General features: G+C 36.7%; 1 long non-coding RNA gene across 1 annotated transcript; it reads left to right on the forward strand.

Annotated features, from left to right (window-relative positions):
- The first annotated feature begins 12,444 nt into the window (after window positions 1–12,444).
- LOC127968718 (uncharacterized) lies at window positions 12,445–14,050 on the forward strand. The gene is made up of 3 exons (XR_008156061.1): window positions 12,445–12,495; window positions 12,624–12,693; window positions 13,400–14,050. It is a non-coding gene; the product is annotated as an uncharacterized LOC127968718 (long non-coding RNA).
- The last annotated feature ends 2,236 nt before the right edge of the window (window positions 14,051–16,286 follow it).

Here is a 16,286-nt window from a genome sequence, read left to right on the forward strand (position 1 = left end):
TTCAAGCTGGGTACCTAGTTGAGCCAGTGGAGGAGTCTCTCCCTGGTGTCTCATACACCCAGCAGAGGGGCTCACAGACATACACTGTAAAACAGGTGGCAGTGCAGGATACTCGTCAAAGGATTCCCTTACGTCCACTACTGAAACTCATTCTTGAGAGTCCAGGGACAATGGAGAAGATGATGGAGAGGAAAAGAAAGCTAAGTGACTCAAACAATCTGGATGATACCACTGTGTTCAAAACAAGTTATATTTTCCTCACTGAGCCCTCTGTTCCTCTTCTGTTGTATGATGATGACTGTGAAAGGGTTAATCCACTAGGCTCTAAGACCTCAATCCACAAATTGGGATTCATCTATTTCACTCTTACAGTTTTTTTACAATCACTTTGACTTTTTTTTTTCAATACATTTAACAAGTTTCTTAAACTCTTAACGCACCAACACACCTAAAACACACAATTGGCAAAACAGTTAATTTCATGCTCAAAACCACACATTGTAAACTAAACCCCAAAACTAATTTTCAAAATACAATAATAAACTAACAAAATACACTATGTCTAACCAAACACTGCAAACATGTTTCAAAATCAAATAATTATTCAAAACACTAACACGTTCTGTTTCAACAGGAACATTTAGTCAATCCTAACACTATGACAAAAAACACGATCATCAGTTGAAATGACAGAAACTGCATTGTTTTATGCGTCAGGTCTGCCCTTATACAATAGACAGTATTTTGTATTGATCTTAGATTGTGTTTTGCACTGTGGTTTCTTTTGAAGCCTCTTTACATTTTTGTTTTGTTGGGTTTAGTAAATGCATGCACTTTGTCTCTTTTGCTGCAGAAATTCAGTACAAAAAATGAATAACCATCTCAGAGTAGCTTTATAAAATGTAAAGTTAATGTAAATTTGGCCAAAATCTTGAAAAGATGATGCTGTATTGGCTTTGACTAATCGCAACTGGTTATTGACTAACGTTAGATCTCTATTTTTTCCTTTTCTGTTTGAGTAAAGAAAATACTGTAATTTATTTTTATATTACTATTATTGTAGAGAGTTAAATGTAAGGTTAAAATTAATGTTCTATAACTTTAAATAAGATCTGAAGGTAATATCCTGAGAACAGAGACCTGCGGGGGGGAGAGAAAAGTCTGCGCACAGTTGTGAGAGGTAGAGAGGGTAATCAGAGACTTTGGTGTAATCAGATGTTGCTAATTCCTGATGTTCACCTCTTCATGTTTAATAAATCAAGTGTTATGATCTGCTGAGCTCCCTGTCGGTGTCCTCCTTCCAACAAAGCCAAGAACCCACGAGCTAGCGCGGTAAGAACTGTAAAGCCTGCATATAGAAAACAATGTGGATTACATTATTATTAGGCAAATTATAGGCAAAGAATATTGTTTTAAAAAAATAACGTTATTAACCGGCATTTCTTCCACACAAACCGGTTTCAGAAAGGTAATAATATCAGAGGAATGCAGGAACAGAAACGTTAAAAGATAGATTCTGCTCGGAGTGAACAGTTAATTTTTTTTTTAAGATTTTGTAACAAATCATACACAGAAGATTTGATCAAAACTCTCAAAACAGCACAAAGAACCAAAACAACCAAGAAGGCCCAGCACTCATAACCCGGATAAGTAGAATCTACTAAAAAAAAACTGAGGTAAGTGATGACATGAAAAGAAAAAAAATCTCTTCCTCTTTACCGCCAATCATTACAATATTGTACTGCACCTCTTCAAATTTGGTTGACAAACTGGCAAGATAAAACTCAGCCCTGCTAAACACAGGTATCTTAACATTTATACTTCAACACTTAAAGGGATACTCCACTTTTTTTGGAAATAAGGCATTTTACTACTTCCCCAGAGCTAAACAGTTGAGTTTTACCGTTTTCAAATCCATTCAGCCGATCTCCAGGTCTGGCGGTGCCACAAGAACCTTTACTGCCGTACCATGAGTCCAGCAGGCGTAATGATATGACGCAGCACCTGAAAATAATCTATCCTACAGTCTACCAAGCTGGGGACTATTTTCAGGTGCTGCGTCATATCATTACGCCTGCTGGACTCTGGAGCAAAGTTTCTTGATTATTATTACGCAGGAATGAGAGTATAATTCCTAGCCACATCAGCCTAGAAAATCACAACTTTTCATTTTCTGTCGGTCTTAGTACACGATGTAACTACAGAAGAGTCAAGTTTTAAATAGGAAAAATATCAAAACTCTTTGGTCATTTTTTTGAGACAGATGCTAATGGTCTTGTTCGATTCAATGATCTATGCTAAGCTATGCTAACAGTGGTACCGCCGAACCCGGAGATCGGCTGAATGGATTCAAAAACGGTAAAACTCAACTGTTTAACTCTGGGGGAGATGTTAAATGAGCCTATTCAAAAAAAAAAAAAAGTGAAATATGACTTAACATTTATTCATTTACATTTGGTTGACAAACTGGCAAGATAAAACTCAGCCCTGCAAAACACTGGCAGCTTAACATTTGCAAATAACAAATGTGTCCATGGAAAAACAAAATAAGCGTGTGAGACTGAAAGAAGAGAGAACGGGAGTAAAAAAAATAACAGAGCCGTGTAAGGGAAACAGGTCAATTTAGCTCAAAGGGAATCAATTAAGATTTAACGGGAATTTGAACAGAATCACTGTTTCACGGCTGATCACTGAGACGCTCAGCGATTCACTGAACAAGCCGTTTAACATCAAATCTGCGCTGGATATTAATATCCAAACTATAGTGAAACACTATCAATTAGCACAGTAACAAGATCGGCAATTTAAGACATTAACTTGTAAGCACAAAACACAAGATACTTCTCTTTTCAATATGAATAAGGCTTTATTAGATAAATCTAAGACATAAACTAATCTAACACATAAACGCACGCACACACACATTCACACAAGTTGCAGGAAGGTCGAAAGTTAGGGAAAGATGAGTTTAAGAGAATGGAAATATGGAATCCCAAGTTTACAGCAATACGTTAAATTGCTTAGACATGAACAACCATCAATCACTTAATTAACGCTCGCAATGAGTTCCTCAATGAGGTTAAAATTATATTAGATACACCAGTACAAATGTCTGAAAGTACATTGCCTGTGTAAAAATGTCGTTGAAATGGGGTTCCCCTGATGTCGCTGATTGGCTGGAAGTTCAGTAGTCGCTGAAGTGAAGTCTTGGGAAGCCCTTGGTTGGGTGTTGGCTGAAGACACAGAGTTGTGTGGCTGGTTGAAGTTGAACGGACAGTCGAGGTCAGACATGGCGTTACAAAACTTAACTCAGAACACAAAACTCTCAAATGGAAAAGAAAAGAAGTAAAGTTTGACGAGACTAGGTGGTGTTTCTTTTCATCGTGGCTAAGTAGCAGCAGACGTGCAGGCCGAAGCACGCTGGAAACACACTCGAACAGTGATGACTAACAGCATGGCTAAAAGCTAAGAAGCAAAGCTAAAAGCAAAGCAGGCATGACTAATAGCAGAAGCTAAACGCATAGCTTAAAACAAAAAAGCAAGATTTTTTGGTGTCCTAAGTATTTAAACTGGCCTGTTGGCCACACCTCAAATGTTGTCTTGACCAGTTAGATATTGTCTTTGCTCCAGTTATCATAAATCATGTTATCTTATCAAGCATGTGGTCCAAATTCTCCCGCTCTTTCAGGGTATAATTTTGGACATGATTCCTATAACAAGAATATGATACATTTGACAAATAACTGATGGTCATGACTGTTTCAAGCAAGCAGATTCGATTACATAGATACTAAACATGAATATGTATCCTTAAGCTATCCAATAATTATTAAAAGACATACACAATAAGCGATTATAACATGATAGTCAAATGTGTGGGTTACATATAAATGAATATGGAGTGAAGCGATGGACTGAAATTCATTTATAAGTCTTTTTGAGTTCATTTTGGTCTATATATATGTAGAAAAGACACTTTCTGTGTCATTATCTTTTGATAAAGATTTCTGTGGAGACCAGAGGTTCAAAGCCCCCCTTAGGAATTTCAGTCTGGTTCTGCTGGGGGGGGTCAAAGGATCTTGTGTAGTACTCTCACACGTGATGTCCGACGTTGCATCTCACTTGCCCCAAATTTGACAATCTCTTCTTCGAATTAAAATTGTCAATAATTGTTCTAGTGGTGTTAATGTTGAAAGCTGTTCTGTGAAAGTTGGTTATCTTGCTTGGGACTTGTGGCACAGAATGTTTAATGACTTCCTGAGGAATTCGGCTCGTGTTTCAACCACAGTCCTGATCGACTCTTTGATTTGTCTGGTTCGAGTCAGATCGGCTACAGCAGATACCTGTATCTGAGAGCCCAACTCTACCTCCCTTCCTCTTCCGCCATGTCCCACCCCCACCTCATCCTCTCTCTACTCCACTCCTCCATCTTGACATTTGTGAACTCGATCATTAACAAAAAAAAGTTTCTCTGACTAAAATAAAAAAGCATGTGTGAGACCGAATAAAAGTGAAAAATAAAACTTGACAGTAGATAACCATCTAGAGCCCATACTTTCCCCTCCTCCTCCTCCCTCTATCTCCCCTCCTCACAACCCCCAATGCTTTCTCTAGCCCCCATGTAACATTTTTTAGGCTGTCCATCTCTCCTTACCCTCTCCCTTTTCAATTTACTTTACCTTTACTGCCAAAGTCTCACATTTGATGACTTGGGAAGAGGAGACGCTGGATCTTACATTGCAAGCTGATTCTTGAGTGTTTGAGGTTTAGGTTTCAGATCTGTCTTACCTAAGTTCAGAAGTACCTGTTGAAAAAACTCTAAAGTGTTCTTCATGTACTTTGGGTAGTTGAGGTGCAGTGCATAGGTAAGTCCTAAGACAATGTACATGGCCTGGGGCAGGCTCTCAACATCCATCACAATGTTACCCTCCAAAATGATTTCCACTGAGGATGCAGTGTGGTGAAGGTACTGCGTGTGTTGGACAGGCAAAACGTGAAGATGTTAAGTTGTTTTAGCTCAAACACATAATTACAATAAGATAGGCCATTAAAAAGTACAGTTTACTTAGAATTCATAATTAATGTAAAGAAATGACACGTTTAAGTAATACAAACTCAGTTTGTTTGAGTAGACACTATTGATTAAACCTAAAAACTCAATTACAATAAGAAAGGACAAGAAAAAGTTCAGCTTAATCAGAATTAACAAGACACTTAAAATAACTCCTCCAGTGTTGTCAACTTTAGGCAGTGAACCGATGATAAATGGGTCTGGAGACAAATTCTGAATCTCACAGGGAAAATCAAAAGACAAAAGTGGGGTTTCCGTCACTCAAGATAAAGAGCTAAAGCCTGACTCCCTTTTGACCTCTTCCTTGCATGAATGACTGGAATCCTCTCTAAAACCCACATAATACAGCTTTTAAATATCAAAATTCTTTAGATCATTCCAAAATAAGGCTAAGAGAACTTGATTTGAATAATTCCACATCATGGATGACTTTCTGGAAAACCAGGCAAGCCAGGACAACACATCACAGTCACTGGAAACACCAGAGCCAGAGCCTCGCTCACCAGACACATTATCCCTCTCTCCAGCATCTCCACTTCTGAACTTCTCACAGAAAACTGGTGGAAGTTGTAACCAAACTCTCCCACTGCAGGCCCCCAGATATCAAGTAAAAAACGTCGGGCCCCTCTGCCCCTGAAGCCAGTGTGTCCAGCTCGTTGTCCTCCAGTGAGAGCTCTCCAGCTGCTGCCACAATGGCAGGGCCCAGATCCTCCTCCATCTACTCTAGATGAACAAAAAACAACTGATAGCAGCTCTCAGAGATGTGCTGGGCCCCCGCTATGATAGCAGCAACATTCACAAATCTTTAAAGAATAAGTGGGAACCCAGTGTGTCTGTAGCTTTCTCTATATCTGTTTTATCACTATTATCACTAATTTCCAATTAATTTTGTCCACTTCAAGCATCTGCTTTTCCTGACCTTAGTAATGGGGGAAAAATATATATATATATATATATTACATTTCTGAAATGGGAATGCACTGCAAGCATCAGTAGGCTACTGCCAAACTTCTTTGCCTCTAGAAGTTCCCATATCTGCTTTGTTACAAACATTCTTGAAAATATTGAAAAGATCTTACTTTGTGTTCAGCAGAAAAAAAATGTATACAGGTTTGGGATAACTTGAGTTTGGTAACTGAATATGGAGTAGCTTGCTTTTGGAAAAGGATTTTATTTTATTTTTTTCCTTGAAACCCTCCCAAACATTTGATATGGGGAAATCATTCTTATTTTATAGACATTTCTATTCATTTTTATTGTGGTCAATTTTGATTTTACATACCAAAAGTATGAAAAACATGTCACGCCACTAAGACGAAGTGTATTTAAAATAAATTTCACATCCTAATGTGAGTAGTAAACAAGTAAGTGATACTCAACCTTATGGAACCTTTATTATACATCCATTAAAAGTGTACTAGAGTTTTCTTTCTTTTTTTTTTGGTTCAGTGTGGTTCTGACTTTTGACATTTACCATTTAATGTTTAAAATATCTAAAGTAGTACATCTAGTGATGAATATTAATGACATGATGATTTATAATATTTAAAGATTTGTTATTTTTAAAAGGCCCTATATACTCATATTATTGAATACTGTTGAATTGAATATTGAAATCCTTTAAATGGATGAGATGTCATGGGGCCGTTTTATCCCCCAGTTGTGTAAAAGGCTCGTCACCTTCATTGTGCAAGGCCTTCTCCAGTACTGATACAAATTATGTTTTGTATATCTGAGTTAATATTTGTTCATAACAAACACTAAAAGCGAAATCTGTACCTTATCTATTATTTTCATTATGATAATTTGATTAAAATTTCTTCAATAAACACAATTTCATTGAAATGCAGGCACAGAGGCAAATTTAGTTTTTCTTTTACAAATTTTATTGTATAAATATATAAATAAATAAACTACTACATTTTTCATCACACAGTCAATTGTTAGTATATTTTATTTTATTTGGGTGTCTAACAACAAATTGAAATACGAACCAAAAGTAATAAAGAGAAATGACAAACGGTTTGATTTTATAATTATAGCCTATTGTTGTTGTTGTTATTTCGTTTTGCTTAAAAAAATGGAAATATGAAATGAAGCTATGAATTAACTGTATATGCTCTCCCCCTACACTAACCCTGTCCCTAAACCTACACATCACACAAATCCTTCGGCATTTTTACATCTTCCAAAAAATATTTGTTGTGTTTATTGATCCATTTCCCCAGGGGACTGATCCACCAATGTTGGTGATCTCAGGTTTTACTATCCTTGAGGGGGCTATTTTAAACAATGTAGTATAAAAACAACACACACTCATTCCTATAATTATTGGACAGGAGGAGAGAAAGGATATGGTCCTACCTGAACTCACATCCCGCAGAGCATTAAGTGTTGATCAAGTATGTTTCCTAATGCATGCTATAGAGCGGCTGACACTGATGCTGCTGCAGCTCAGCGCACACTCTTACTGCATTGCTTCTGAACACACACACTCTCAAAGAGAGAGAGAAAGAGAGAGAGTGTGTAAGAGTGTAAGCATTTGTTATTGGAAGTGAGGGACCAACACTCCACATAATGTAATAATGTACCACATGTCCTTTCAAAAGCTTAAAAAATATCATCAAATCTAATAATGAAAAGAAGCATATGGGTTTGGAACCACATGAGTTCCAAATATGTATGTGTGTATACACACACACACACACACACACACATACATACATATGACATGATACCGCATAAGTTCCAAAGGTCAGTGAGGTATATGATGTATATTAAATAAATATATATATATATAAAAAAATGAAAGTAAATAAATAGATAAGTAAGTTTTTGTCTCATTTTCACATATGTTTAAGTGCCATTGAAATGACAAAAAAATAAGTAAAATTAAATCAAAGCTATAAAGACCTATTAAAAATAAATAAAATAACTAATAATAAATAAAAAAAAAAACACAACTAAATTACTAAAACATCAACAAAATAAGAAAATAAAAAAACTAAAAAAATCTAAATAAATAAAATTAATATTAATAGATTATAAAACTAGATATAATTATTTGTATTATCATCTCAGTGATACTTATGTAAAACCCAACTGTATACTTTTATGAAACGGTTCATACAAAAGTGAGTTTATATCCTGGGTTACAGACACCTCAGATTGTTTAGTTTTGTCTTTTTTGTTGTTTTTCATTATCCAGTGGTCACAGTCCATTATTATATTACCATATTCACACAGTATAATCCAAACCATGCAGCATAATAAAAGCGGCTCATGTCACTCCATTTGAGCCACAATCATGAAATCTAAAAGTGATGTAACTGACATCATCACGTCATCTTCATCTTATTTTGATCTCTTCTCTCTCCCATCAGGTATGACGATGATCAGATTCCCGATGATAAGGAGGGTCCGTGTACGTTTTGATAGTTTGTTTTCCAATTTGAAATGGAATAAGCAGAAACGAGAAAACGGCCCCTTTATTCGTTTTTCGTTTTTTTGAAAAAAACGAAAAACGAGATTTCGGCTTGATTTTTCGTTTTTTAGTTCAGAGGCATAAAACGAATAAATGACTTCAAAATTCGTTTTCCACATGTGGGCGGGCCTAAGACGCCCCCTTCCGCCGATTGGTCAAGCAAATCTGAGCATGTGACGTCATCAGTTGTCGCTCAGGTCTGTTCAACAAAATAATAGTCCTCTAACGTTACTATGGCTACCGATTCTTAAACTGTGCAGGGTAGGTCCTGTTGGGCTTTCTTCTGTGGAACTTTACGCGTTTCACAGAAATCTTTACATCAGAAATATTAAATATTAGTCTGCCACCAGCCCGTTTTATTTAGCGGTGCGGAGTTAAATCTGTGTGGTGAAGCTGCGCTAGACAGCGCCGAGCGGGAGAGGATCAATGACCAGTGTTCGGTCAGCAGTCAGAACTTGGGTACCGATGATGATGAAATACATTTTTACTGAAAATGACCCGCGAGTATGATTGACAGGACGATAGCGGAGACAATTAAAAGCGCAATATAACGTCTGTTAACAAAACAAAACAAAAATATATATATTAATATAAGCGACTTTGTCTTTGTTTTTAATAAAATAATTGTGAACCAAAAACCGAGCCTTCGTTTTAAAGGGCGATTTCCAAATATATTTTATTTATTTGTTATAATATGGGTATTTTATGTCACCCGCCTTATTAGTTTGATTATAGTAGACTATACGCGATTTTTTTTTTATTATTGTACTATTTTACTGTTGTTTTTTAATTAACAATATATCATAACAACTTAAAAAGATCAAAATCTACAGAAGAGATTAACTAATAACATTGGTGTTGTCATAAGTTAACTAATGAATGGGAAAATTTCCTCACCGGCACAACCCTATTCTTAATGTTGGCTACAAGTTACAGATTTAATGTTGAGCACATAATGTTAAAGGCTTCTTAAATACCATCACATTCAGTTGAAGAGTCAAGAAGGATGTGTTAATTTATTCAATCTTTCATTAGTTGGTGACCCGGTGTGATTATAATAGCATAAATAAAAAAAACACGTAATAGGCTATGTATGCCAATAGACAAAACACATCTGCTTTTACTCTAGATCACTTTACAGTGTGATGGAAATAAACTTTTCTTAAAGCGTGTTGTATATCACCACAGCTTTATTGGCACCCTTCTATATGTGTTGTATACTGTAATAGACAATTGTCCTGCAAAATGATGAGGTTTGGTAAAAAAAAAAAAAAAAAAATGTCTGATTGTGTTTTGAAATTTAAATCAACAACGTAAGAGGCTTCAGGCTGTCTGATGAACTCTGTATGGACAAACACCCAGCTTTGCAGTATAGGTGGCACAGAAACAGCATCTGACCTGGCTTTAGATGTACTTTACACACTGTCTTTTGCAGCTCAAAGGAGGCACTGTGAATTTACATTACAATTTCATTCTAAGAGGCTATTAAATGTGAAGTGACAACATGAAACACTACTTTTAATAATATATATATATATATATATATATATATATATATATATATATATATATATATATATATATATATATATATATATATATAAAACACCAGCAGTTGGTGGCAAGTCACCCTGATAATGTTTAAATACCAATTTACTAATTTAGGCTCACAATAAGCAGATTACAATTATACCATGAAAAAATTTAAATAAATATTTATATGTGTGTGTGTGTGTGTGTGTGTGCGTGTGTGTGTGTGTGTAAAAGCAAGAAGTCCAGTCCTGGCTGTATAATCAAACAATAAAACGAGAAACAATGAATGCCATCAAGAAAATTTTTTATTCCACAGGAACTTGATCCAGTTCACTTGTTAAAGGATACTCCACTTTAAAATAAATTCTGTCATCATATACTCACTCTCATGTTTTTTTCAATCCTTTATGAATTTCTTTCTTAAGCATGAATTTGAACAAGATCAATTAGTATTATCAAAGTATTTCGGAACTCTTCTTGTTGTAAATTGACAACACGTTCATTTACATTTACATTTATTCATTTAGCTGACGCTTTTATTCAAAGCGACTTACAATTGCTATATATGTCAGAGGTCGCACGCCTCTGGAGCAACTAGGGGTTAAGTGTCTTGCTCAGGTGTCTCACAGTGGATTCAAACCCGGGTCTCTCACACCAAAGGCATGTGTCTTATCTACTGCACCAACACCACCCCCTTATCGTTCAAAAAGAGATGCAATGTCAGGACACTGCATAGAGAACTGCCTCTCCACAGCATCCTGGTCCTCTGTTGCCTGAAATGGATTCTGCCCAAAAGTTGCAACTGGTGTCAATGAAGATCTTGCTTCACGGTCATACCAGCCTGCAGCCTCCACTGCATTTGGCATAAGATCCACAGACACTCTCTTTTGGCATCCTCCATGAGCCAAAACATTAGGAACCCCCTTTTCTAATAATAATAATTATAATAATTAGACAAAAGAATATGTATCTTATCAACATAATTTCAGTAATTTGATAAGGAAAGAGACTTTTAACAGATGGTAGAAGGTAATTTACAAAATCGGAGGCATTCTTAACCCTGACACAGTCACGGCCTGCACTCTAAAAAACGCTGGGTTGTTTTTTCAACCCAACTGCTGGGTTGAGGCCGTTTGATAGGACTTTGGGATGTTTTAACCCAAGTTTGGGTTGAAAATAACTTTCTTTTTTAACCCAGCGGGGCTTGGTTGAGGACGCGGACGTGAAGGAGAGCACGCACGTCACGTCAAAATCGTACGTCTCCAGTGCGAGCAGCCGCCATTTTCTCAGCGTGATAGAAGCGAGTGAAAGACTATGGTAAGTAACGTTAAATATTCAAAATGTAAAGTTATCTTTTATTGTTTACCCGGTTGTATGAAAGGCGGAAGGTTTTATGAAAGGCGGAAACAAAGGAGCTTAACGTTATATACGTTATATATAAAAAAAACGGACGCGGTTTTCGCCTCGGACACGGAGGTCTTAACTGCCTCATGTAACGTTACTGAACGGAGGATGTACTTTTAATATAACGTATGTGAATGTATTTTGTCATATTTACATAAGATTTTACATTATCTGTTCTCTTTGAGGCGTTAACAGACGGTTATGGTCACGGTTACGGTCATGTGAATTTCCCCTTTTTTTCGCGGTTAAACTGAATGTATGTTTGTCTCCTAAAGGAAACGGCATTGTGTAGTAAAGACTAGCATAATTATTTTGAGGCTGTTGAAGTGGTAACTGTTAAAAGTATGTTTTACATGTAATGTTTCAGACTTGTCCAGCTCCTGTCTTCATTGTCCTCGCGCTGAGAGTTAAAGACACAGAAGCTGTTTGTGTGAGGAGTCACAGACCTGTGTGAGGATGAGGAGGAGGTGTTCTTCTGAAGAGAGGGACAGACGGGTTAAGGAGAGTAAACTTCAGAATAACATCAAGTTATCTTTATTTTTACTAAGACTAAAATAATGTGTGTGTATTTTTTAGATGTTGAAATCCAGAGACAAGATAACTTCATTCTTTTGAGACTGATGTGAGTTAAATTATTATTACTTTTTTTTTTTTGAAAATTAATGTTTCTGTTGTGTCCTGCCTGTTAACTTCACATTTAGATGCAAAAACAGTGTGATTTTATATATGTATGTATGTATATGTTCATATTTTATTGAAACCATTGATGCCCCTCTTTGCAGAACTCAAACTAACTGGAGTTAAGGACACACAAGTCTGCTTGTGTGAGGAGGTGGTTTTCTCAGCTTCTTCTGAAGAGAGGGAAAGATCGTTTAAGGCAAGTAAACTTCATAATTTCATGTTATCAGTTGTTGTTGTGTTTTACTAAGAGTAAAATAATATTTGTTTTTGTAGATGTTAAAAGCAAGAGACATGGGAGAGCATCATTCCTTTGAGATTTTATGTAAGTTATTTTTAGAAAATAAATGTTTCTGTTGTCTCCTGCCGGTTTACTTCACATTTTGATGCAACAACAGTGTGATTACGTGCTCATTTCATTAAGACCATTGATGTCTGTGTTTTTTATTGCAGAACTCAAACCAACTTTGGAGTTGTCTTGTCTGATTTGGATAGTCATTATTCTTGGTCTTCGCTCTTAGAGGTAAAGTTCACACAAAAAATAATTTACTTGCCCTCAAGTCATTCCAAACCTGTAAGACTTTTGTTTGTCTTTACAACATAAATTAATATATTTTTAGTTTTCTCATAATATTTGTTAATCCATTTATAGTTTAGATAATCAGTATTTTCAAGCTTCATAAATATAGAGTTATTGTAGAAGTAAATTCTGATATTTATATATGAATACATCTTAAATTATATGATAGCAAACATGTATGTTCAAAATAAAATACTGGTCTCCCAGACTAGCAATGGAGGACACAAAAAGAGAATATTAAATATATTCATACGTTTTCCAAAAAATGAGCAGATTTTGTATGAGTCAGGAAAAACATGAGGAGAGTAAATTATAAACATTTTAATTATTTGGTGAACTAACGGTTTGAAGAGCAGCCCTCCATGTACGTCAATATTGTGAGGTATGTGATTGTCATGTCTGTTTTAATGTTTCAGTAAAGAAGCTTTCTGAAAGCAATATTTATTCAAACAATATCACCTGTCCTCACACTAGTGCTGCCATTATAGACTTCATGAGAGCTGTGGTAGACTGAGACATTAAACAACCGCACAAAGTGTTGAAACTTTAAAACCGATTATTTACCTATCCTTACGGATGTGAATACACCTCTACCTGAAAATGGATAGTTTAATTAAATGTTTAATTTTTTCAAATGTGTTTCTCTTAGGCCACTGATGAAGAGCAGGCGGTGACTGGGATGAATCCTGGTCAGAGAGGAGAATCTTCTTTCCCCTGAACTGATGCAGCGGTGGTTTTAAAGGAGGACGCTGCCCTGGATGATGTAGAAGATGTCACATGCTGTGCTGATGGGGCTTCTTCATGACTACATCAGTTATGCTAAAGAGATCATGAAAATTGACCGTGATGCATGATCTGTATTCATGGACTATGAAACAAACTGTAAGTGTATAATTTGTTTAAGAAAAAAAATGCTTTTTCTGTGTTGTTTAGTAGAAGAGTTTACACTCTGTCATTCATACACCTGCTCACATTCTTTAACACACACACACACACACACATGCGTCTGTTAAATGTTATAATATCAAAGTTAATGTTGTGATTTATTTGTATACTGTCATGCCAGAATAGTTGGGAAAAAAAACTAACTTATTGTAAATTAATTGTATGTGTTTTCGTATATTTTTATACAATATATACAATTGAACAAAGTCCAATTTGATCTTAAGTTATATTCATCAAATGTTCAATGCTTTATGAACTCTGTAGCTGTTAATGCCATCCTTTTCTGCATTTCTTCTAACATGTTACTTTTTGACTTTTCTCTTGTTTTTAATAAATATTTTCCTTTTGGTAATTATTATTTGTGTGTAAAAGTGATATTTAAAATGAACAACATTTGTAGGTTTAATGCCTAGCTCAATTTGGGTTAATTTTAACGTAGAAATGCATTGTTTCCCCACATGGCTGCACTCTGCGAGTTTATTTTCTGCCAGCAGGAGGCGCTAAGAGCGGGAGAGGTAGGTTTCTCCGGTAACGGCTGCAGAGCGGTGCTGAGCTCACAAACGCTGCCTTATCAAGCACATGCGAAATGATATCGAACATTTTCTAAATACAGTAGTTTTCCTTCTGAAATACAGTGACAAAAAAAACACCCGCCCTGGTTTTTTAAACCCTGCAATATAGTCATTTTAAACCATAAAAAAGGCAACCCAGCAGGCTGGGTTAAATATGATAACCCAACTGGTTGGGTTAAAACAACCCAGTGCTGGGTTCGTCCCTTTTTGACCCAGCGCTGGGTTGTCAAAATAACCCAAATTGGGTTGTTTTCAACCCAGCAGTTTTTAGAGTGTAATGATTGATTACAGTCAGTGTGTGTCACGGGTATGTTCCTCTATGGTTCTTCCTGTTCCTTCCCCAATTTAGTTTGATTGTTTCCAGGGCCGTCGCTAGTGGGGTGAAAGGTGGTGACGATTATAGGGGCCCACGGCTGAGGGGGGGCCCCCAACTGTCTCAACCGACTGGCTGAGGCCAGCCTAAAAAGTTGCTCAAGACAGTTTACGGGCAACTACTGCACATCGTCATGAAAGCTTATCTTTTTAACATGTTTTTAAGCATTACCACTTGTCGATTTAAACATTAAAGCATCCAAACACAAGACGCGGAAACGCTTAACAGAGTAGCCGGTTACTCGCTCGCTGTGTTCAGTGCGCACGAGAGAGATCGAGAGCCGCGTATCACGGACAGCGACACTGAACAGAGCTCTCTTCTGTGAAGTTCTCCTCGAAGTCCCTCCTGCACCTGAACGAACAAATACAAAATCGCAGTTTGAACAAACAAAAAGATGTGAAAGAGCCCAATTCAGTACTCGCAGTGTTCTGGTGTTGAGGGCTCACACAGAGAAAGGAGTCTCAAAATGCTTAATACCTTTTACAACCCCGCGGACACCCTGAAATGTTTCTTGAGCAGCAAATTATCATATTACAATGATTTGTGAAGGATCATGTAATGCTGAAGACTAGAGTAATGATGCTGAAAATTCAGCTTTGACAACAGTTATTTTAAAATGTAAAAATATTTCACAATATTACTATTTTTGCTGTATTTTAGATCAAATAACAGAAGCTTTAGTGAAAGTGACGTGATATACAGCCAAGTATGGTGACCCATACTAGAATTTGTGCTCTGCTTTTAACCCATCCAAAGTGCACACACACAGAGCAGTCAACACACACACACACTGTGAGCACACACCCGGAGCAGTGGGCGCCCGGGGATCAGTTGGGGGTTCAGTGCCTTGCCTAAGGGCACCTCAGTCGTGGTATTGAAGGTGGAGAGAGCGCTGTACATTCACTACTCCCACCTACAATTCCTGCCGGCCCGAGACTCGAACTCACAACCCTTCGATTGCAAGTCCAACACTCTTAACCGTTAGGCCACGACTTCCCATTGGTAAGCAGAAGAGACTTATTTAAAAAAAAACATTTAAAAATCGTATGATTCAAAAACTTTTGACCAGTAATGTACATAAAGTACAATTAGTGAAGAGTATTTACCCTTTGGATGAACTCCAGGGTTGACACTGCGTCCACCTGGTATTCCACATTGAAAACATAAAATGACCCAAAGAGGACAGCCAGGGCAGAGGTGAAGTCCTGCATGAGGGGACTGGACTCTGTGACGACCTCCCCCTCAAAGGCCAGCATCCACTTTTTGGGAAACAGATTGGAATCTCCTGAAAAACATATTTATCACACTTAATTTTTCACTGGGCAATGTTATTTCAGATAAAGTTAAGGCCAATATAAATAAACTGTATGCATATTTGTCTGTCATTGAGAGTAAACAAAAATGTATTACAATGTTTACAGCATTCAAATTTGGTAACGGGATCTTAAGAATGAGGTTTGTTGTTGCATGTCATGCAAGCAAGAACCAATGAGGTTTGGGTACAAGAAGGTTTGGTTAAGCTTGGCAAGTTTGGTTTGTTTATCCTTGCTGATCAAAGTTTAAAAAAGCCTTTTTTTTGTCAATAAAAGTCAGACTTAAATCTGATCATCATATAAAGTGATTATATTTCTTCAAGAAACTTTGGT

The sequence above is a fragment of the Carassius gibelio genome, chromosome A4, assembly GCF_023724105.1.
Source record: "Carassius gibelio isolate Cgi1373 ecotype wild population from Czech Republic chromosome A4, carGib1.2-hapl.c, whole genome shotgun sequence".
NCBI classification, from domain to species: Eukaryota; Metazoa; Chordata; class Actinopteri; order Cypriniformes; family Cyprinidae; genus Carassius; species Carassius gibelio.